At 32.8% G+C, this 24,747-nt stretch overlaps 1 protein-coding gene and 1 pseudogene across 1 annotated transcript in view; both read left to right on the top strand.

Annotated features, from left to right (window-relative positions):
• Positions 1–24,747, top strand: part of Ccdc91 (coiled-coil domain containing 91) — a 332,645-nt gene that overhangs the window by 13,728 nt on the left and 294,170 nt on the right. The gene's annotated exons all lie outside the window — the stretch shown is intronic.
• Positions 7,329–8,128, top strand: LOC113198111 (mortality factor 4-like protein 1 pseudogene; annotated as a pseudogene).

Below are 24,747 nucleotides of genomic sequence, written 5' to 3'. Positions count from 1 at the left end.
GAGAGAGTTAATGCATTTCCAGTTATATATAGGCTGTTTGTATCATTGTAAGTGGGATTATGACCTTGTTATTTATTTAGAGACTAAGTCCACACTTAAGATGATTCATGTGGGTGCCAGGTTGATAAGTAGTGAACTTGAGATGATTGATTTTATTTGTCAAGTTGACTGGGCCATAGTTTACCCAAATATTTGATCAAACATTATTCTGGGTATGTCTTTGAGGATATTTTTTGAATATTAATATTTGAATTCATAGACTGAATAAAGCACATTGCCCTCCCTAATGTGAATGCCTTATTCTGTCAATTGAAGATCTGAATGGAATAAGAAAGCTATGTCAGGAAACTTATTCTTCCTGACTGTGTTGGGACATCAGTCTTCTCCTGAACTTGTACTGAAATTTGGACTGTTGGCTCCTCTGGTTCTCAGAGCATCAGACATAGACTAGAACTCATACTGTTAGCTTCCTGGTTCTTAGGCCTGTATTAGCAATGCTCCTGAGCCTCTAGCTTGCTGACTACATATCTCAGGACTTCTCAGCCTTCCTAATTGTGTGAGCCCTTATAATCCATCAATTTACACACAGAGACACACTCTATTGTTACTCTATCTCTGAGGAACCCTGAGTAAGATATTTACCAGAAACAACAACAACAAAACAAAAACAAAATAACAACAACAACAACAACAAAAACCCCAACTTCAATTGACTATTTCTTTTTTCCAGAATAGCAACAATAGACTGTGGTTGGCATGGAAGAAGGTCAAATATAGAGCTAATAATGTATTGTCATCTTACCACAGAATCTATCAAGAAGAGTAGCCTTGAAGTTTCTTAACAATTTGCCTTTATTTCTTTTAGTGTCCCAAAGGCAACTTAATAGATAAATGTCTATACTATATGGAAGGGGGATGAAAAATAGTAAGATGTTTAAGATATTGAGTCCTAGAGCAAGGAAAAATTGTAGTAAATTTCATAGAAATTTAGGCTAAGATTTCATAATTAGCTACAGACACTTTCAAGCAATGGTATCTATATTATCAGGTTATTGAGTTTTTTTTAATGCTCTTTATTTAGATGTTGATGCACCTTTATTTTATTCATTTATTTATATGTGGTGCTGAGAATCGAACCCAGTATATATACTAGGCAAGTGCTCTACCACTGAGCTACAACCCCAGCCCCAGGTATATTGAGTTTTAGCAATAATCCTTCGTGACTGATGAATATCTGCTTTGATTTAAACATATTTGGTAAAACTCAGGTACTGTTATTTCTATTGTTCGCTGAGATTTGTTTATTTATTTATATCACAATACCATTTTGGATTATGGAGAATAATCATTATGCCCTTGTTCTCCCTGTTGAGGGCTAAGAAGTTAATTACACCTACTGGGAAAAAATTTCACCTATATATCCAAAGGGAATCCTATGCTGAATAAGATACTGCTTAAATAAAATAGGGGAAACCCATGAATAAATAACTGTACTCAGTACTTAATTTTACTTTGTTTTGTGTTTTTAAAGAGGGAGTCATGAAGACTATAGGATTTCTTTTTTAAAAAGTTTTTTTTTTTTTTTTAAAGAATGTTTGGATACTTTTAGCATTTAAAGTTGGTTAATTACCACACATTCTTTCCATTTCCATTGTGATTGTGTAACAATGCTGAGGTCTGGAATCATGCAACTCATTTCTGAGCTTTTTTTTTGTTTGTCTTCCATTCTCACCAGAACTCTTTCCCTGTGTTTCTTATGTTGCATTATATAGCAAGGTTTTCTTGGTTCTCAGTCTTAGAAATATGTCAAGTCATTTTGTAAGTAGAACATGTCTTCATTTCTCCTGCAATTCAGTTGTTTGAACATGTTTTGATAATAAAAAGGATACATTGTACCTCAAAATTATCACAGAACTCAGTTATTCTAATCAAGAAAGTTTTGTCATCTTTTTGGATACTTATGTATGATGAATTAATGAACTTTGTGTATTCTCTAAAAGAAGAGCAACTATAACAAATTATTTCTGACTTTATACAATCATATAATTATACAATTGTGCTCTTTTTTGTGACCAGCGTATTTCATTTAGCATCATGGCTTAGGGTTCCTTTATAGTATATTTCTGTATCAGAATTTCATTCTTTTTAAAAGGCTGAATATTTGATTGTATGTGTATCCCATATTTTGTTTATTTATTGTTTTTTACCTTATGCCTATCGCAAATACTGCTGCCATGGACATGGGTGTATAAACATCTGTTTGAATGTCTGCTTTTAGTTCTTTTGGTATGTGCTCCAAAGTGAAATTGCTAGGTTTTATAGTAGTTTTATTTTATTTTTTTGTGTGATTATACTATTTTCTGGGAGATGGTATTTCTATGTTTGATATTTTAAAGAAGTACCACATTATTTCCCTAGACACTCAGTATTTTAAAGTCTGTTTCCTTTATTTGGTTCAATGGATAGTGAACCTTTAGGAAGGAGCTGCTAGTATAGTGTGAGTAGCAGCCAAACAATCTTTAGTCTTGCTAAGAGCCATCATCTTTGTTAACATATTGATCTGAAAACTAGTGTTTCTCAGAAAGTGATCCTGGAACCAGCAGCATCACAAATAACCTGTTATATAAGTAGTTTTCCAAATGTCACTATATATATATATATATATATATATATATATATATATATATATTTTTTTTTTTTTTTTTTTTTTTTTTTTCAGACTCTGGAAGTGAGGATGACAGAAATGTAGAAATGTTTTTTGAATAACAAAAGTGTTTAATTTGATGAAGTTTCCTTTATCAAATTTGGTTTGTGCTTTTTGTGTTCTCAGACATCTTGGCTTAACCAATGGTCTTAAAGATTTTTTTTTAATATGGTATACTAAAGATTTTGTAGTTTCATTCTTAGTTTTAATTAAAAAACGGATAGCATTTTAATATCAAGGTTTATTATTTTATGTATAGTGTCCAGTTATTTTAAAAAATCATTCTATTCTCATTGTATATTATCTTTGGAGTTTTATGGCATATATAGGTGGCCATTTCTTGACTCCGTTCTTACCATATGGTCTTTATTACTCTAGCTTTATAGTAAGATTCATAATTAGGTAGTATGAATCATTTTTTTTCAAAATTATTTTCACTTTTACCTTCTTTTCATTTTTTTAATATATTTTAGAGAAAACCTTGATGATTTCTGAAATAAAACTTGTTGGGAATTAAATGATATATAATTACATATAAGTCATTATATTGTCTATATCAGTTTAGAGAGAATGAACAAAAACATTGTCTGATTCATTAATAAATTTGCTTATATTTTATTACATTTATCCCTAAGTATTTCAAAATTTTTATGATATTATATTGGTATTACTTAGTTTTCAATTATTTGCTTCTAGTATATTTGGTTTTATTTTTTCCATGAGTTCTGCAATTCATGAATTCAACTAGATTGAAAATGTTCTAAAAAACATTATGTCCATTTTGAATATGTACAAACTTTTTTCTTGTCATTGTGTCCAAAAAATAAGACATAACAATAGCATTTACATGGTTTTACATATTATAAATGATGTAGAGATGATTTAAAGTGTAGAATGATATGTGTAATCTACATGAAAATATTATACCATATCAGAATACATGGCCTTTTGTATCTGTAAAGGGGCCTGAAACTAATCCACCATGTATATTGAGGGACAGCTGTATGTAGAACTATTAACTGATTTTTAAAAAATTGATCTTGTATTCTTCAACCAATCTTTTAGTCAGCTTCTTAAAGTTTTCATGTTGTCTCTGAATATGTATATTTTAATTTCTTTTTCAATCTATATAAATTTTATTTGTATTTAGTATTGCACTAGGGAGAACTTCTGTAAGAGCATACATCTTTGCCTTCTTCGGGATCTTAGGCTAAAGGCATTTAGTTTTTGACCATTAAATATTATATTAGTTGTGAGTTTTTTACCTTTATAAGAAAAAAAATGTATATACCCTTTTAAAAGGAATCTGGTTGAAGACATTTATTTTTCTGCATTTATTGAGTTGATCATGAGAGTTTTCTCAGGGTGAATTATGTTGGTTTATTTTTGAATATTCAACCATCCTTGCATTCCTGGAATAAAACTCACTTGTCATGTTCTGTTATCCTCTATGTGCATTGCTGTGATTTATTATATCTTTATTATGAATTTTGATATCTGTGTTGGTGGAGGATGTTATTTTCTGTTTTCTTGCAGTGACTTTGTTGGTTTGGTATCAGAATAATATCAAATACTAGTTCATTTCTCTATGTTCTGGAATAGTTTCTGAAAACTTTATATTGTTTATTTCTTGAATGTCTCATAGAATTCCCCAGCAAGTCTTTTTGTGCCTCTTTTATTCTTTGTGAAAAGTAATAAGAAAATGAACTTCTTCAATAGGCAGAGATCTAATCACTAATTAATTTTTCTAGAGTAATCTTTGGAAGTTTTATCTTTCAAGGTATTTGTCCATTTCATGTATATAGTTAAACTTATTGGCAAGATGTTCCCCTATCTTTTTAATATCTGCATAATTTTACAAATGTTCTGATAGTAAAATTTCCATTTCTGATAACAGTAATTCATATCATTTTTTTGTTATCATCCTGGGTAGAGGTTTAATTTCATTGATCCTTAGAAAAAAACATCTATTTTTCAGTTTTGTCAATTTATTTTTATATTTTTTATTTTATTGATGGCTGCTTCTTATTATTTTTTTTTCCTTCTGTTTACTTTGGGTTTAATGTGCTGTATCTGAATACACTTACAGGTTTCTTGAGAAATCTTAAGTCTCACTTATGGAGTCTTTTGTTTTTCACCAAATATAAGCATCTGATATTTATAAATTTCTTTGCTCATTGCAATCCACATATTTTCATATTTTCAATTTTATTTACTTCAAAATATCTTCTAATTTATCTTATGAATTATAATGGTTTACTTAGAAGGGTTTTTTTTGTTATTTTAGTACTTTCTAGATTTCTTTCTTTAACATTTTTTTTCTGTGATTAGAGAAGATAATTTTATATCAGTTTTTTGAATTAATTGAGACTTGTTTTATGGTTCAGAATATCATCTATTTTTGAAAGTTTGATATGCACTTGAAAAGAATGCCTAATCTACCCCGATTGGGTAGAATTTTTTTAGAAATGTCAGCTAGATTATATTTGATAATACTGTTTAAGTCTTCTAAATGAATGTATACGTATGTATACATGTAAAAGAAAATATATATAGAATATTTAATACTTGTAAAATATGTGATATATAGTATATATAAAATATATATGTACTTTATTTTAAAATTTATATATATAGTATGTATGTGTGTGTGTGTGTATATATGTGTGTGTGTGTGTGTGTGTGTGTGTGTGTATTTCTACTTATTTTATCATTAAATTACTTGGAAGTGTAAAAGTCTCTCCCAATGGTTGTTGATTTGTCTATCTTCTTGGTTTTATCACTCATTGTTTTATGCATTTTGAAGCTTCTTTTTTATTATTTGAGTTTTATAGTTATACATTAGTAGTTGGGTTCATCCCAACAAACTCTTACATGCATGCAAATTGATTTCAGTTCATGATCCTCCCCTTTTCCCTCTCCCTTTTTCTTTCTGTCCTCCCTTCCCTTTCTCATTCTCCTCTTTCTACTCTACTAGACTTTCTTTTGCTTGTCTATTAATTTGTATTTGATTGGTTCTTTATGTTATCCTACCCTTCTTTCCCCTTTTCCATTATTTTATTCTAGCTTCTGAAGATGAGAGAAAACATTTGAGCTTTTGAGCTTCTGAGTTTGGCTAATTTCACTTAGCATGATATTCTCCATTTGTATACATTTACCAGCAAATGCCATGGAGTAGAACTCCATTGTGTGTGTGTGTGTGTGTGTGTTTGTGTGTGTGTGTGTGTGTCAGAATTTCTTAATCCATTCATCTAATGCTGGGCGTCTGAGTTGACTCCATAATTTAGCTATTGTGAATTGTGCTGTTGTAAACATTGGCTGTGTCACTGTAGTATGCCACTTTTAGATTTTTTTTTGGAAAATACCCAAAGAGCTGGGCCTTATGGTGGATACATAGAGGAATCACTCTTGGTATTATCTTCATTTCTTTCCTGAATGGTTGTACTACTCTTTAGTTCCACCAACAATAAACAAGTTTACTTTTTCCCCACAACCCTGTTAACAATTTATTGTTGTCATATTCTTGGTCATTGCCATTCTGCCTGGAGTGAGATGAAATCTTAGTGTAGTTTTGATTTGCATTTCCTTTATTGCTAGATGTTAAACATTTTCTTAATGTACTTATTGGCCATTTGGGTGTCATCTTTTGAGAAGTTTCTGGTGAGTTCTTTTGCCCATTTATTATGTTATTTGTTTTTTTGGTATTAAGTTTTTTAAGTTCTTTGTATATTCTGGATATTAATCCTCTATGAGAGGGGTAGCTGGCCAAAATTTTGTCCCATTCTGTAGTCTTTCTCTTTATGCTCTTAATGGTTTCCTTCATGCTCTTAATGGCTCTACTCAGCTGCTATGCAGAAGCCCTATAATTTGATGGCATCCCACTTATTGATTCTTGGCTTTACTTCTTGCACTTTGGGGGTCTTATTAATTAAGGAAGTTGGTGCAAGTACCTATATGATGGAGTGTTGTTGACCTTATGTTTTCTTCTAGCAGTTGTAAAGTTTCTGTTCTAATTCCTAAGCCTTTGAGCCATTTCGATTTGAGTTTTGTGCAGAGTGAGACATAGGTGTCTAAATTTCATTTTTCTACATACAGCTATTCGGTTATCCCAGCACCATTTGTTAAAAAAGTTATATTTTCTCCAAAATACCTACATGTTTGTCACCTTTGTCAAATATCAGAGGGCTATAGGTTTGTGGATTTATCTCTGTGCATTGTGTTCTATTACATTGTCATCTTCTCTGTTTTGATGCCACCGCCTTATAGCATATTTGTTTAATGCAGTTTGAAGTTTCTTTTGTAGATGCATGCATGTTCAGGGGTTTTAATGTCTTCTTGACGAAAAATCAGGTCCAGGATGTAGAGCTGGCTGTGTGTCTGATGCGAAGTTGGGTGGGGTAGAGAGTAGGAGGTGGTATTGGGGGGTGGTGGGAGAAGGAGGAGAAGGCAAATCATTATAAATGGCGCCCAAGCAGGACCCGAAGCCGAAATTCCAGGAGGGTGAGTGAGTGCTGTGCTTTCATGAGCCTCTTCTTTATGAAGCAGAATGCGTTAAGGTTGCCACAAAGGACAAATAAGTGAAATACTTTATACATTACAGTGGTTGGAATAAAAATTGGGAGGAATGGGTTCCAGAGAGCAGAGTGCTCAAGTACGTGGACACCAATCTGCAGAAACAGGGAGAACTCCAAAAAGCCAATCCAGGAGCAGTATGCAGAGGGGAACATGAGAGGGGCTGCTCCAGGAAAGAAGACATCTGGTCTGCAACAGAAAAATGTTGAAGTGAAAACCAAAAAGAACAAACACCTGGAAATGGAGATGATGGTAGTACCAATGAGACATGTCAGCCTTCTCGGAAGAAAAGGGCCCAGGTAGATCCTACTGTTGAAAATGAAGAAACATTTATGAACATAGTTGAAGTTAAAGTAAAGATTCCTGAAGAGCTAAAACCAGGGCTTGCTGATGACTGGGACTTAATTACCAGACAAAAACAGCTCTTTTATCTTCCTCCAAGAAAAATAAGGATTCTATTCTCGAGGATTATGCAAATTACAAGAAATCTTGAGTAAACACAGATAATAAGGAATATGCTTTTAATGAAGTTGTGGCAGGAATAAAAGAATATTTCAATGTAATGCTGGTTACTCAGATGCTCTACAAATTTGAGAGACCACAGTATGCTGAAATCCTTGCAGATCATCCTGATGCACCCATGTCCAGGTGTATGGAACGCAGCATGTACTGAGATTATTTGCACGAATTGGAGCAATGTTGGCCTATACACCTCTGGATGAGAAGAGCCTTGCTTTATTACTGAATTATCTTCATGATTTCCTCAAGTACCTGGCAAAGAATTCTGCAACTTTGTTTAGTTCCAGCAATTATGAAGTCACGCCTCCTGAATACCATCAGAAAGCAGTGTGAGGAGATGTTCTTCATTCACTTGTGTTTGGATCTCTGTAAACACAATTTTTGTTCTTAGTCTTTCTCTTGTACAAATGATGTACTTTGAAGATGTTAGTGTATAACAAAATTGATGTTTGTTTTCTGTTTGAATTTAAACAGAAAATAAAAGGGGTTACTCCTCCTTTTTTCCTTTCTTTCTTTTAATTTCACTTCAGAGTTGCCACCAGTGTATTCAATGATGGACAACAGAGAGACATGCTGTAGAATGTTTGCCTAGTTGACAAAACTGCTTTTGAATGCCGGTGGTTCTATTCTTTTGACACTATGCACTTTTATAATATGTGTTAATGCTATATGATAAAATGCTCTGATTCCTAGTGCCAAAGGTTCAATTCAGTGTATATAACTGAACACACTTATCCATTTGTGCTCCTTTTTTTTTTTTTTTTTAATGGTGCTTAAAGTAAAGAGCCCATCCTTCGCAAGTCATCCATGTTGTTTGCTCAAATTATTGAAGAATGGTGGCTTGTTTCATGGTTTTTGTATTTGTGTCTTACGCACGTTTTAATATAATAGGCGCAATGCATTGTGTAGCTACAGTTTTCTGGAAAAGTCAAATCTTTTAGGAATTGTTTTTCAAATCTTCAATAAATTTTTTCTTTAAATTAAAAAAAGTCTTCTTGACGAATAAAACTATCAATATGAAATGTCTATCTAGTAATATTCTTTATCTGAGGCCTAACCTACCTGAGTGAATATATGTAATTCATCTTTTGTTTGATTAGTAATTATATGGCATATCTTGTCAGCCCTCTAGGTTTTTCTCTCTCATTTTTTTTTGTCTTTATTGTTGAAGTGGTGAGTTTCATGTTTATGTAGTACCATTGAGTCCTACTCTTTCATTTATTCTGGAATACTTGCTTTTAATTTACCTGCTTTTAATTTATATTTGATGCATTGATTATGATTGAATTTAAATGTATCATTTTACTAGTTATTTCCCTTTTCTCATCTTTTCCATTCTTCCCTTTTTCCTTACATATTGCAGTTCAAACTTTTTCCCTTAATAATTTCATTTTTTGCCCACTGTGGGCTTCCTAGGTATATATTTTCACTAATTAACTAATTAATTATATGCTCTAGACAGGAGGATTGCAAGTTTGAGGCCAGCCTCAGCAACTTAGTGAGGCTCTAAGCAACTTAGCAAGACCCTGTCTCAAAATAAAAGGGGCTGGGATTGTGGCTCTCAACAGTCTATAATAAGTATATCTTTCACTTATTAGACTACTTATAAGTATTATTCCATTTTATATATGGTTTAAGAACTTTGATTAATATATTTCTGTTTTATTTCTCATTTTTATTGTATTGACATATACTTTATTTCTAATTCTATAAATTCTATACTCTATAAAGCCATCAATGCATTATTATTATTTTTGTCTTATATAGTCAGTTTTCTTTTAAAGTTTTATATTTATCTACATAAATATAAATCGGGTACTCCTGATTCCTTTTGTGAAGATCCAAATTTCAATTGGTTCTCATTTTTCTTCCCTTGAAGAAATTTCTTTAAAATATTTTTTTTAGTGCAGATCTGATAGCAAGTAATTATTTCACCTTTTGTTTGTCTGAAAAAAAATCTTTGTTTCCTCTTCAAATTTTATAGATATTTTCTGGTGACAAAGAATTTTTACCCTGCCTTATATTTTTCTCCTTTAATACTTTAATGATATATCTTCATTATCTTTTGGTTTATAAGGTTTCTGAAAAGATTTCTACTTTTATTTTTATTTTAATTCTTTTTATGTAATGTGTTCTTTTTTTCTGACTTATTTAAAAATGTTCTCTTTTATTTGCTTTCTGCAAGTAGAATATAATATACATTGGCACAGTTTCTTTATGTTTAGTCTCCTTGGCTGCTGTTTGGTTTCTTGGATCTCATGGTTTATAGTTTCCTGAAATTTAGAAAATTTTCAACAATATTTCTTCAAATAATTGGTTCTGTATTCCATTTTGGGGGATGACCTCCAGTTGAACATGTTTTAGTCCAGTTGAAATTTTTCCATGTTTTTTCTGGTATTTTTTTTCCTCTATGTACTTCATTTTGAATAGTCACTATTGCTGTTTTTTTTTTAACTTCATGATCTTCTGCAATGTTTAATCTGTTATTAATTCTGTCCTTCACATTTTTTGTTTTAGAAGTTCTTTTTTGTAAATTCCATTTTAGTCTTTTTCATGTCTTCCATACCTCGTGTCCTTTTTGTTTCTTAAGATATAAAACATATTAATAATAGCTTCTTTCTCATGTTTGTGTCTGTTTCTACTGAGTGATTTATGGTCTGGTAATAGGTCATGGTTCCCTGATTCTTTTTTTAAAATTTTAAAAATTTGTTTTAATTAGTTATATATGACAGTACAATGACCTTGACATATCATACATTTGAATCAGATGGGATATAATTTCTCATTATTCTGAGTGTACAGGTTGTAGAATCACATTGGTCATGCAGTCACATATATACACACAGCAATAATAATGTCTATTTCATTCTACTGTCTTTCCTTTCCCCCTTTTCCCTTCCCTCCCCCCCCTCCCCTCTCATCACTTCTTTCTACCCAATCTAAGGTGATGTAATTCTTTTTTTTCTTCTCATATCTTCATACATGTATTTTGTATAACGATGAGAGTCTCCTTCCATCTTCCATGCAATTCCCTTTCTCTCTCCCTTTCCCTCCCACCTCTCTTCCCTATCTAGTGGTAATCTTCTCATGCTCTTCCTCCCTACCCCATTTTATGTCACCCCCCTTATATCAGAGAAAATATTCGGCACTTAGCATAATCTACTCTAATGCCATCCATTTCCCTGCAAATGCCATGATCTTGTTATTTTTCATTGCTGATTCTTTATATGTGTTTAACTTTTTTTTAAATTTGAACCAGGGATTGAACCCAGGGGCACTTAACCATCGAGCCATGTCCCCAGCCCTTTTTTATATTTTAGCGTATTAGCGATAGGGTCTTGCTTAGTTGCTTAGGACCTTGCTAAATTGATAAGGCTGGGTTTGAACTCTCAATCCTCCTGCCTCAGCCTCTGGAGTTGCTGGGATTACAGGCATGTGCTTCTGTTCCCAGCTTGCATTTAATTTTTGATTATAGGCCAGATATTTTTGAATAGTATCTTCTTGATTGCTGAATTTTGTTGTATTATTTTAAGTAGAATTGTGTTTTGTTCTGACTCTTCAATGTATTGCCTGGAATCTGTTGGAATATTTCGAACCTTACTTTTAAGATATGTTAGTGTCCCTCCAGAACAACCTTCCTTTTAATTCTATTATAGCCCCTCCTGAGATTAAAGAGATACCCTTCTGAGGATCCACCCGAGGACTCCATCATGTATTATAAGGTTTGTGGACTTTTACTGGTAGGAATACAACCTACTGTCAGCAGTATTTCAGCTTCTAGTATTGTTTTGTCCATTAGTGTGTGTGTGTGTGTGTGTGTTTTCCTCATCTTTGGGTAATTTTTTCTCTCATGTGAATAGTTTGGTACTTAGCCCCAAATTTAGTAAGACCTTTCTGTCTTTGGAACCTTAAATTCAGATCGTTAGCCTTGCAGATTCTAGATGCTTTGTAAATTCTTAGCTCTGTGTACTCAACTCAACAAGAGACCAGCTTTGCTTAAACTCCCCCATCATGTGCTCTGGGTTAGTTTGCAAGCTTGGCAGTTTCTTTTCTTTCAGGAATTAAAATTCTGTCCTGATGCCCAATATTTGAAAACCATTATTTCATATAGTTTGTTCAGTTTTCTGGTTGTTTTAGATGGGAAGTTAATCTGGTTCCTCTGTTTCCATTTTTGTTGGAAGTAGAATGCTATTTGTGTACTGTAGTTTAAAATTTCCTCCAGTCTTTATTGTGCTTTTATATTTAAGTAACCACAGTGCAGAAGAGACTGTGAGTTGAGTGTGAGTTGTTGTGAAGATATCTGTTTGCCTGTTAAGCTACTGTTGATATGTAGGGAATGTACAATTCAATTATGCATTTGCTCTATTCATCTTTTATTCTGCTTTATAATTTATATGTTATATTAAGTAAAACTCTTCACTTAACCTGTCATTAAATCTGTGCATAAAATTTATACTCTGGGGATATTCATCTTATACTTTGGGGATTTTCCATGTTTCAGACCTATCACTTCCTACCCTTAGTAAGCCTTGAGAAACCAGACATTACTAATTTATGTATCATAATATATCATTGTACTTAGCAACTGTTTAGAAAACATGTAGTTTTACCCATAACATGAAGAATTTTGGTGTAAAATTATTTTGCTGTTTGGTTAGTTAGCTTTATAAAGTTATAAGATTTCCCTCTACATTTTATGAAATGATTCTAATCTCATTTTTCTTCAGAACAGTATTCTTTTTGTGTAGGTGACAATCCCGGGCTTTTCCATGCTTGGCATTATTATTCTTTTGTTGTGTTGGAGCTACATTGTATAAGATATCTATAATTACATTTGGATAGCTCTTAATACTATGGTCTTTTTAGGATGCAAGTGATAACAGATATTGCCAGTAACATCATCTCTACAGGATGAGGACTATAGATATGTATAATTTTAAATTGTTTCTTTTGGAAACTTACCTATTTTTCCATTCTTCTTTTATTTCTTTTGGAAATTATATGTGTTCTTTAAGGTTATGCAGGCTCTGACAAGTTGAGCTTTGCTAGCGTGTTCAAGGGAAAAATCAGTACCTTACATATAGCCAAGATAGAAGGAAAAAAATTCCATTTTTATGACATTGTCTTAGGAAATTAAAAGCATAGTGAAAGAGTGTGTGTGTGGATAGGTGTGAACTTGTAGCTCTTGCCTAGTGCTGTGCTTTTAATGTGTTCTTATCTTCTGTAGGGACAATACATGTGGGCCAAGGTTAAATAGTTTTTTTTTTCTTTTCTTATTTACTCAGAGGAGTGAATGGTCTTTTCATGGTACTGAGGTTAAAAATAGATTTTCAATTTTTTTGTTACCATATCTAGTACTCCTCTTATATTTCCATGTCTAAATGAATTCTTAGATAGAATTTGCACGTTACCCTAGGCAGTGCTACCTGCTGGTGTTTTGGTTTCATTTGGCTTTGCTTTCTGGTTCTCTTTATTTGTTCAGTGTTCCTGGCCTAGCTTCTAGTGTTCCAAAGCAGCTACCTGTCACTCATTTCCTGTCTTCTTTTGCCTGTCTCTTGGACACTATTCCTTCCTCTATATTTATTCATTCCTCTTTTAAAACTTACCTTTAAATATGTATTTGATATAATGCTTTATTAGAGTATCAAATTCATGATACTGCCACCATTAATGATGATGGTACTGATAACAGGGAGTCTTGGTTTTGAAACTGACCATTTTAGGAGTTGTAAGTTTACAGATCATTACTATTATAATGTTAAGCACTTTGAGTAAGATTTTATTCATTTTATTTTGAGAACCAGATTTTAAACTTTAGATTTTTACTATGAGGAAAAGAAATGTCTTCTTAAGAGAAGTAAAAGTAGTTTCTTAAATCTGTAAAGTTCTCCTTGGAGAAAATGACTTTATCTTGCAACTTAGATCATTAGAGATATGTTTGTGTTGACTTCTTGGTAACTCCAAATCAGGTATTTTTATGGATGATCTTCTAGCCTCATAAAAAGAGCCTAAAGCTGAATTTTTCACTTGTGGAGTGCTTAAATACTCCACAAATCAGTGACCAGAATCATTTCATTTTGTGCCCATGTGGTTTCTGTGGGTGGTTTGTTGTTTTTAAAAGAACTGTTTCAAAGAAGTATATATTTTTTTTTCCTGGCAGTCATGTGTATCCTGTGTAAGTATTTTTCATTACTAATAATTTTGAGATGAACCAACTTCAGGTCATAATACAGTTGGCTAAAGTCATCAGGTTTTATCCAGAGTTGTCCCATATGATTTTGTGTCTGCTTTGCCAAAATCTGTTAATCTAAGGTTCCCAGAGGGCATGGTAATGGTTTCCTATCCCATTTTTCACTGTCACCAACCTGTTTTTGGAAATTATTCCTATCTATTTTGTGTAAATCAACAGTCTTTAAGAGAAACCCAGGAGACTTTTAGGTTTAATTTCTTCTAGGCATATATTCTAGCTTTGGGGAAGTAGTTCCCCTGCCCCTGCCCCTGCTGCTTTCTTACTCTATATAGAAATTTCCATTTTTGATTGTGACTTTAATTCCAGGTTTTTCATTGTGATTTGATTTCCATATTCTTCCTCATTTAGGCTTAGTGGTTAGAAATCTTGTCTTTAATTGAATTTCAAAGTGGTTAGGTTTCTTGTCATTTTCCGTTCCTCTATCCAGCAGTAAGGGTTTGCATCTGAAGGTAACTGCAACCTTTAATAATGAATTTGGGTTTAAAGAGAAATTGAATTAAATTTTTGAGTTATTTCAGAAGCTGTAGCATCATGCTCTTTACATTTCTAGCAACAGTGAAAGTTTTTGTGAAAGTGAAGTTTTTAGGAAAAAACTTCATGTGTCATCAGCCCAGTCTTGGAAAAGATCTTTAGAATTTGGCTAGTCTAGAATTACAAGTTAAAATAGTCTACATAAATCTTTCAGTTAACAAGTGAGTGTTATTTCTAATTTAGAATTAATCAGAAATAAGCTTAATCAGAAGTAAGATCTCTCATCTTGAGAGATCACCTCTCCTTACTTGTTAACATAGGAGAAATATGAACCTTAGGTACATTAAGTGACATCTATGATAACACTGTAATTTAGTGGAAGAGTTAGGACTAGTGCCTAGTACTTGACTCCAAGTCTAGTGTTCTTTCCACTATTTTGGGATCTTTTGTCCCTGTTAAAATAAGAATTTAAAGTTAAAAATATAATAGGTTTTTGGTTTGAAAATACCCAAACACATTTTATCTTTGCAATACAAATAAAAGTGATGAGAAAAGCTTAGAAATTCTGACAGTATTTCCCCATTTGACCTGTCAAATTGTACTGATAGTCTTTGAGGTTGAAGGAGGACATTATGTTGCCCTTATTTTGTTCAAGCCTATTTTTCATTGTATTAAAGTAATTTTTAAAAGTTCTCAATCTAGGAAAACTGTGTTGACTAGGATTCATTGACTTTTAACATTAAACATTTCCTCACTATCTTTCTAATGGATCCCCTCTTATTTAGGTATGTAGCTCTCCTTTCCATGACTCAGGGAAAGGGGACCTCATTCCACATTCTAGGATTGATTCATAGAAGTCTAAATAAAATATGATAATTCCCTTTATTTCCTGGTGGAAAGTTTCAAGGATAGGCAGATCACAGTCTTAAAATATTTCTGATGTCTTGCTATTAGTGTATGCATGAAGATACTTATATAAAAGGCCCAATCTTAAGGAATCAGAGAGAACTTTCAAAGCTCTGACTCGTAGTGCTTAGACCCACTTTTACGTATGGATTTCTTATTGTGAGATACTATTCATATATTTCCTATTATTTAAGCCAGTTTGAATTTGGAATTTTTTGTTAATTTCCAGATGAAAATGTTATATCTGATGTATCTCAAGATATTATAGCATTTCTAATCTCTAATATGTTGTTAAAGCACTTCCATGTAGGATTAGGTTTTAGAAACTAAGTGAATGTGTATTCAAGGAAGAGGGAAGATAGAAACTAGTAGAATCTTTTAAAAGATTCATAAAGTCATGACTCATAAGGCATCATAAATCACATTTTGACTTACCTTTTGGCCTTGTAGCTTCACTGAACTTATTTCTCTCTTTTTCAAAACTGATGAGCTCATAAATCCAAACGATCCTCATCATTTCTCATTTTTGTTGATTCTATTAGACTTATTTCTGTCTTTGTACACTTGTTCTTTATTATTGCCTGGAAATAATTCTCTCCTTCCTCATTTATTTCCTTTATTATTTTTCTTTTTTGTTGAGTAAAGCTTGAAGTATGCAACCGATGTTATAGGATACTTACAGATAATAAAATGGTTACAGTAGTAGATTAATATATCAATCATCTCACATACTCATTTGTAACAACAGCAGCTAAAATCTAAAATTTCTAACACAGTACAATTAATTTAGTTCTTTTGTTGTATATTAGATCATAGTTTATCCTATACATCACTTGTTTATCCTATACATCTTTAGGTTTGTATCCTTTGAACTGTATCTCCCAATTATCTTTTCCCTCCTGTCTTGTAGTATCTATTTCATTCTCTGTCTCTGTTTATATGTACTTTTTAAAAATTAAGAACATGAAGAGAGAGGCTACAGCATGGGAGAAAATCTTTACCACCTATACCTCACTAGAGCATTAATCTCACAAGTTCTCCACAGCAAAGGAAAAAACAAAATGAAAAGGCAAACTATGAACTGATAAAATATAATTACAAACCATATGTCTGATAAGGGGTTAATATCGTAAATTCACGAAGAACTAGTATAACTCAATAGCAGAAAAACAAATAATCCCATGAAAAAGAGGGAGAAAGAACCTGAACAATGATTTCTCCACAGAAGAATAAGATGGAAGTACTTAGTATCAATAATCACCAAGAAAACTAAAATTAAAGCCACTACAAGATACCATCTCAGCCTGTAAAAATGACTATTATAACAAAGACAAGAAATAACAAGAGCATGGAGAAAAGGGAACCCTCGTACACTGTTGTGGAGAATGTAGATTGGTATAGCCATTGTGTAAAACAGTGTGGAAGTTCATTAAGAAATTAAAAATAGAACTTCCATATGATTCAGCAATCCATTTCTGAGTATATACCTAAAGGAGATGAAATTATCACCTTATTATAAAATATCTTTCTATATTTCTGATCATTCCTTTTAAATTTCTTTTATTGATGTATTTTCCTCTATCTATACATCCCTTTAATAATAATGATGTTGTATGGTTTTACTCTTAGCCTAATTTAAAAAAATTACTTTTTAAATTTAGAATGGTTTTATATTTACAGAAAATGATTTATGATGATTTGGGTAGATTTGAGCAGAATTAGTCAGGCATTTTGTAGTTTGCTCTTTAGTCAAAATTGGTTTGATGCTTTTTTCAAGATTAGATTGAAATTATGGGGTTTGGAGGAAGACGCAGAGGTAAAGTGCCGTTTCATCACATTGTTTCTGAGTATATACTATTAACATGACGTACTTACTATTAATGTTGACTCTGATCTTTTGACTGAGGTGTTTTTTTGTCAGGCTTTTCCATTGGGAAGTTGTTCCTCTTTTCCTCTATAATATGTTGTACTCTTTGGAAGGAAGTCACTACTGAGACCACACTTAGAGGTGAGAAGTTATTTTCAACTTCCTTGAGGGTAAAGAAGCTACATAAATTATTAGGATTTTCTTCATGAAAAATATATCTATTAATTTCCATTTGTTTTTTATTTGTGAAGATTTACAGAGATTTATTTTATTTACTTGGTTTAAATTTTTTTAAATTAATTTTTATATATGACAATGAAATACATTATAATTTTTATTACATATATGGAGAACAATTTTTCATATTTCTGGTTGTATACAAAGTATATTCACACCAATTTGTGCCTTCATACATGTACTTTGGATAATAATGTCCCTCACATTCCATCTTCATTTCTAACCCCCTCCCTTACCCTCCCACCTCTCTGCCTTGTCTAGAGTTCCTCTATTCTTCCAATGCTTCCTCTCCCTACCCTACTATGAATCAGCCTCCTTATATCAGTGAAAACATTCTACATTTGTTTTTTTTGTGTGTGTTGGCTAACTTCAGTTAGCTTTATCTTTTCCAGTGCCATCCATTTACCTGCAAATGCCATGATTTTATTCTCTTTGATTACTGAGTAATATTCCATTGTGTATATATGCCACATTTTTTTTATCCATTCATCTATTGAAGGGCATCTATGTTGGTTCCACAGTTTAGCTACTGTGAATTGTGCTGCTGTAAACATTGATGTGGCTGTGTCCCTATAGTATGCTGTTCTTAAGTCCTTTGGGTATAGACCGAGGAGGGGGGACAGCTGAGTCAAATGATGGTTCCATTCCTAGATTTCCAAGGAATCTCTATACTGCTTTCCATATTGGCTGCACCAATTTGCAGTCCCTCCAGTAGTGTATGAGTGTACCTTTTTCCCCACATTGTTGTTTGTCTTCATAATAGCTGCCATTCTGACTGGAGTGGGATGAAATCTTAGAGTAGTTTTGATTTGCATTCTCTAATTGCTAGAGATGATGAGCATTTTTTTCATATATTTGTTGATTCATTGTATATACTCTTCTGAGAAGTGTCTATTTAGGTCCTTGGCCCATTTGTTGATTGGGTTATTTGTTTCTTTGGTGTTTATTTAGCTTTTTGAGTTATTTATATACCCTAGAGATTAGTGCTTTATCTGATGTGTGAGGGGTATAGATTTGCTCCTAAGATGTAGACTACCTCTATTCACCTTTCTCTATTCACCTCACAGACTGTTTCTTTTGCTGAGAAGAAACTTTTGAGTCCAGCCTATTTATTGATTCCTGATTTTAATTCTTGCGCTATAGGAGTCTTATTCTGGAAGTGGGGGCCTAATTCCACATGATGGAGATTAGAGCCTACTTTTTCTTCCCTTAGTTGCAGGTTTTCTGGTTTCTAGGTCCTTAATCCACTTTGAGTTGAGTTTTGTGCATGGTGAGAGATAGGGGTTTAATTTCATTATGTTGCATACGGATTTCCAGTTTTCCCGGCACCATTTGTTGAAGAGGCTATCTTTTCTCCAATGTATGTTTTTGGCACCTTTGTCTAACATAAGATAATTGTAGTTTTGTGGGTTACTTTCTGTGTCCTCTATTTTGTACCATTGGTCTACCTGTCTGTTTTGGTGCCAATACCATGCTGTTTTTGTTTCTGTTGCTCTGTAGTACAGTTTAAGATCTGGTATAGTGATGCCACCTGCTTCATTTTTCCTGCTAAGGATTGCTTTAGCTATTCTGGGTCTCTTATTTTTCCAGATGAATCTCATGACTGCTCTTTCTATTTCTCTGAGGAATGCCATTGGGATTTTGATCGGAATTGCATTAAATCTGTATAGTGTTTTTGGTAGGATGGTTATTTTGATAATATTAATTCTGCCTATCCAAGAGCAAGGTAGATATTTCCATCTTCTAAGGTCTTCTTTGACTTCTTTCTTTAGGGTTCTGTAGTTTTCATTATGTAGATCTTTTACCTGTTTTGTTAAGTTTATTCCCAAGTATTTTATTTTATTTTTATTTTTTTGAGGCTTTTGTAAATGGGGTCGTTTTCCTCATTTCCCTTCCTGGGATTTTCTTGGTTAGTAGACTTTTGATGGCATCTACTATTTTGTCCCTTGAAATTGATCTGTTTAAATTGTATATCATCCTGATTCAATTTGGGCAAATTATATGACTCTAGAAATTTGTCGATGCCTTCGATATTTTCTATTTTATTGGAGTACAGGTTTTCAAAATAATTTCTAATGATCTTTTGTATTTCTGTGGCATCTCTTTTTCATCATGTATGTTAGTGATTTGAGTTTCTCCTTCTCTTCGTTAGCATGGGTAAGGGTCTGTAAGTTTTATTTATTGTTTCAAAGAACCAACTTTTTGTTCTGTCAGATTTTTCAGTTGTTTCTTTTGTTTCAATTTCCTTGATTTCAGCTCTGATTTTAATTATTTCCTGTCTTCTGCTGCTTTTGGTGTTGATTTGTGCTTCTTTTTGTAGGGGTTTGAGATGTAGTGTTAAGTCATTTATATTGACCTTTTTTTTTTATCTTTTAAGGAATGAACTCCATGCAATGAACTTTCCTCTTAGAGCTGCTTTCATAGTGTCTCAGAGATTTCAATATGTTGTATCCGTGTTCTCATTCACCTCTAAAAACTTTTTATCTTCTCCTTGATGTCTTCTGTAACCCATTGTTCATTCAATAGCATATTATTTAGTTTCCAGGTGTTAGAGTGGATTTTATTTCTTATTTTATCATTGATTTCTAATTTCATTCCATTATGATCTGATAGAATGCAGGGTAGTATCTCTACATTTTTATGTTTGCTAAGAATTGCTTTGTGGCATAGTATATGGTCTATTTTAGAGAAGGATCCATGTGCTGCTGAGAAGAAAGTATATTCTCTTGTTGAAGGTTGGAATATTCTATTTATATCAGTTAAGTCCTAAATTATTGATTATATTATTATTGAGTTCTGTAGTTTCTTTGTTCAGCTTTTGTTTGGATGATCTATCTAGTGGTGAGAGAGGTGTGTTAAAGTTACCCAAAATTATTGTGTTGTGATCTGTTTGACTCTTGAACTTGAGAATAGTTTGTTTGATGAATATAGCTGCTCCATTGTTTGGGGCCTATATATGTATAATTGTTAAGTCTTATTGGTGCATGGTTCCCTTGAGCAGTATGTAGTATCCTTCTTTATCCTTTTTGATTGACTTTACCTTGAAGTCTACTTTTTTTTTTTTTTTTTTTTGATATGAGGAGGGAAACTCCTGCTTGCTTCTGCAGTCCATGTGAGTGGTATACTTTTTCACAACCCTTCAGTCTGTGGATGTATTTTTCTATGAGATGAGTCTTTTGGAGGCAGCATATTGTTGGGTCTTTTTTTTTTTTTTTGATCCAATCTGCTAGTCCATTTCTTTTGATTGGTGAGTTTAGGCCATTAACATTCAGGGTTATTATTGAGACATGATTTGTATTCTCAGCCATTTTTATTTATTTTTGGCATTTAACATGACTTGGTTTCTCCTCTGATTAGATTTTCCTTTAGTGTACCTCCTTCTGCTGATTTTCATCATTGGTTTTCATTTTCTCTTCGTGGAATATTTTGCTGAGGATATTCTTTATTGCAGGCTTTCTAGTTGTAAATTCTTTTAACTTTTGTTTATCATGGAAAGTTTTTATTTCATCATGAAATCTAAAGGTTAGTTTTTCTGGATATAAGATTCTTGGTTGTCATCCATAATCTTTCAGAGCTTGGTATATGTTGTTCCACAGTCTCCTGGCTTTGAGGGTCTGAGTTGAAAAATCTGCTCAGTTACAAATTGGTCTCCCTCTATATGTGATCTGATTCCTCTCTCTTGCGGCTTTTAATATTCTATCCTTATTCTATATGCTAGGCATTTTCATTATAATTTTCCTTGGTGTAGATCTGTTGTACTGGTTTAAATTTTAATTGCTGATAGATATTGATGAATTTTTAAAATTTAATTGAATGCATTACAATTCTTATTACACATATATAGCACAATTTTTCATATCTTTGTATATAAAGTATGTTCACACCAATTCATGTCTTTATATATGTACTTTTTTTTTGCATTACATATCTTCATACATGTACTTTCGATAATGATGTCCATCACATTCCACCGTCCTTGCTAATCCCCTGCCTCCTCCCTTTCCCTCCTACCCATCTTCCCTATCTAGAATTCATCTATTCCTTCCATGTTCCCCCTCTCTACCCTACTATGAGTCAGCCTCTTTATATCAGAGAAAACATTATATTAGCACTTCTCTACACTTCTCTTTTGAACTCTGCCTCTTTCTAGTCAACTTCCTATTAAACCTTTTCCTTTTTGGTCTTTGTTTTATTGAAACCTTGATTTCAATGTGTCTACATTGACTAAACTGTATGTATTATACCCCATCTACTCCATTCTATGTGCTTCATTTCACCTAGATTTGCTTTTATTGTCCACTCATTTAAGCTTCAAAATGAATGGGATTCTTAAGGTTTCCTTTTCTTAGTCCCATTTCTTAAGTAGCTCAACTTGGATGATTGCATTTTTCTGTTGCATTGATTTCCCTAAAACTACCCTATTCTGCTTTCACACCATCATTCATATTACCTTACAGCCATTTCCCCAAAATACATGTCACCTATTAAGTACTTATCTCACTCCTTCTCAGAGTCTTATAGTGATGTCTATCACTGCCACTAATGCAGGTGCGATTTTAGGAAATTACTTGATCTCTCTCTAGACTAAGTTTCTCTATTGAAAAAGATGATATGATGTTAGGAATCATTCAGGAATTAAAAATGATAGTGTTTTGATGTTTTAGATATGTGTCTGGTAAAAAGTTATATACTATAAAAAGTGATTATTTTTTTATTCAGTGGGTCAAACTCCTTAGCATGACCATTTTTAATATAGTTGGTAAGCCAGCTGTCTAGTAACTTTATGGGTATTCTTCTACCGTAGGTACCTTATTATCTAAAAATCCCACATTATTTGTGGTATTTTGGGCTTGTTATACTATGTATAACTGACCCTGCAGATCTGAATGCCCTTATCTTTCTTGCATAACAGGAAAATTAGCTGTTACTTATTTTTCTGTATTCAAATTAGATATCCTCATCCATGCAGAGTAAATCATCATTGTTCTCTATTGTCATTGTGTCATGTTCATAGACATGTTGTGTTTACCATAACTTGCAAGCCCTTCTTTCCATTAAACTGTGATCTCCAAGGAGATAATAGCTAAATTTAATTTTTCACTGCAACCCTTGCTCTTAATGTTCCCTCAGTTAATATTTGTTATATAGATAACCTCAAAATGCAGAAATCTTGTCTAAGTATCCTTTTTAATGGTTATCAGGCTTGTGCTTCAACCTGACCAGAAGTGGGAAATATAGTTGGATATATAGTACTGACTTCTGAACAGGTCTAAATCTTAGAAAGTAATTTTTATACAGATTTGAAATCTGCCCATTTTAAGCTTTTCTTTGTCTAAGATCCAGAGCCATAAAGGGTTAGTTTGTGTATTCAGCATATTTATAAGTACTTGAACACCAAATATACATTAAACATAGTTTAGAAATGTTTTAGTTATACATGTAAAAAACCTGAAACCTGTTAGCTAGAGAAAAACTAATTTGATTATTAACATTGGTTATTTCCAGATTTTTTTATTATTATTTTATCAGAAATACATTTTTCAGAATGCATTCTCAGTATGGGTACATTTATCTGTACATACACATATGAATGTAGTGGTAGGTATATCAAGAAAGACAGAAATAGAGCACTTTTCAAAGGATAATACAAAAATAAATGTATTTTATTTCACATGTTGTGGTATTTTTTTTTTTCATCTTCTGATGGATTATTTTACACAGTCCCCTTCTCCTAGGGAGATGTATATACACCATTTTAAAGGCCGCCTATGTAAATAATCAAACTGTATTATGTACAGGGTTGGAAAATGTCTTGGGGATTATTGAAGACTTTCAGATACCTCTAATAGTTCTACATTTTTCTTTGCTTCTTTCTCTGATAGCTTCACTCTTTCTGACTGGCTTCTCTTTGTGATAAGAACCTTGCCTCCTTTTGGCTTTAGGCTAATTTATTCACTCTATATTTGTTTACTGAAGAAAAATTATGAATAGAGTACATATTCTGTGCCATTCATGGTTCTCGGTGCTGGAGATATAGTAATGAGTCTTAAAAAGAAGTAATTAAAGGGATAAGTGATTTGCAGAGAATTAGAATGATGCAACAGTAAATATTTTCCTGCTTTTGAGAAAAGCTTTTGTCCAAAGGGTTCATTAATGCTGGGATCTGAATCACATGAAATAGCCAGCCATGCAAATATTAGGAGGCAAGAACATTCCAGGGACTAGCTCAGGCAAGATTTCTGAAGTGGGACTTAACTTGCATGTTTGAGGAAGTAAAATAAAGCACTTGAGTTGAGAGCTTAGTAGATGAGGAGAGTTTTGTGATCAGAAAGAAATGGGGCTTTCCCTCTTTTGTCTCTAGTTTGGAAACATCCCAGGGAAGGGATGATTGATCCAGATTGAGTCAATTTCCTGTTCGTTGGATTAATTATTATGACTGGGCACATGTTTTGTTTTTATTTTGCTCAGGCTGTGTTGATTGCTTGGGCTTAAGGCTAGAAGGTTGGGGGAAAGGATATTGGGTTGGCAAATTAAGAGATGCCACTTACTGTAGGCTTTGTGGGACTAGAGCTTTTCATTAAGTCAACTAACAGTTTTATCTTAACATATGTATTTTTACTTTTCTTTGGTAACTTTTTTACCAAGGCTAAACTTTTCATTCTATTTTGAAATGAATCTTTAACCACACGCATTACTTTAACATTGCATGGTAGTAGAGAGGGCGAGAAGTGGAAAGATGGACATCTCAGTGCACCCTATGGACATATCTAGTCCATTCCCTGATTATATCCCATTCACATATAAAAGATAAATATGTCACTTGGGATCATTCTGTAATTTATTTCCTAAAGCAGGGAAATTGGCTAGTATATTATAGAAAGTACTTCTTAAATTCAAAAAGTTTTCTCTAAGTGAGAAAACTTTGTTAACCCTTAATGTTTCACCCTTCACATATTCTGGTTAAGGATGTTTGGTGGAATATTTTTGCTTATTGGCTTTTCATAGTATTTAAAACTTTGATTCATTATGTTAGCGAAGACATGCAGTTTGAATTCTGTATAGCAGTGGGTGCATAGTATTAATGCATAGTGGTGTTCACTATTAGGGACAAAGGTTAATATGAGATTTTGATGTTTCTGAATTGTTGAGGTTGCAGCAATTTGTAGTGCTGTATGACAATCTAAATTCTTAAATTCACCTGGAATAGGTGTCTGTAAAGAA

This window comes from Urocitellus parryii, chromosome 5, assembly GCF_045843805.1.
Source record: "Urocitellus parryii isolate mUroPar1 chromosome 5, mUroPar1.hap1, whole genome shotgun sequence".
NCBI classification, from domain to species: Eukaryota; Metazoa; Chordata; class Mammalia; order Rodentia; family Sciuridae; genus Urocitellus; species Urocitellus parryii.
This window is presented reverse-complemented; position numbering and strand designations above follow the sequence as displayed.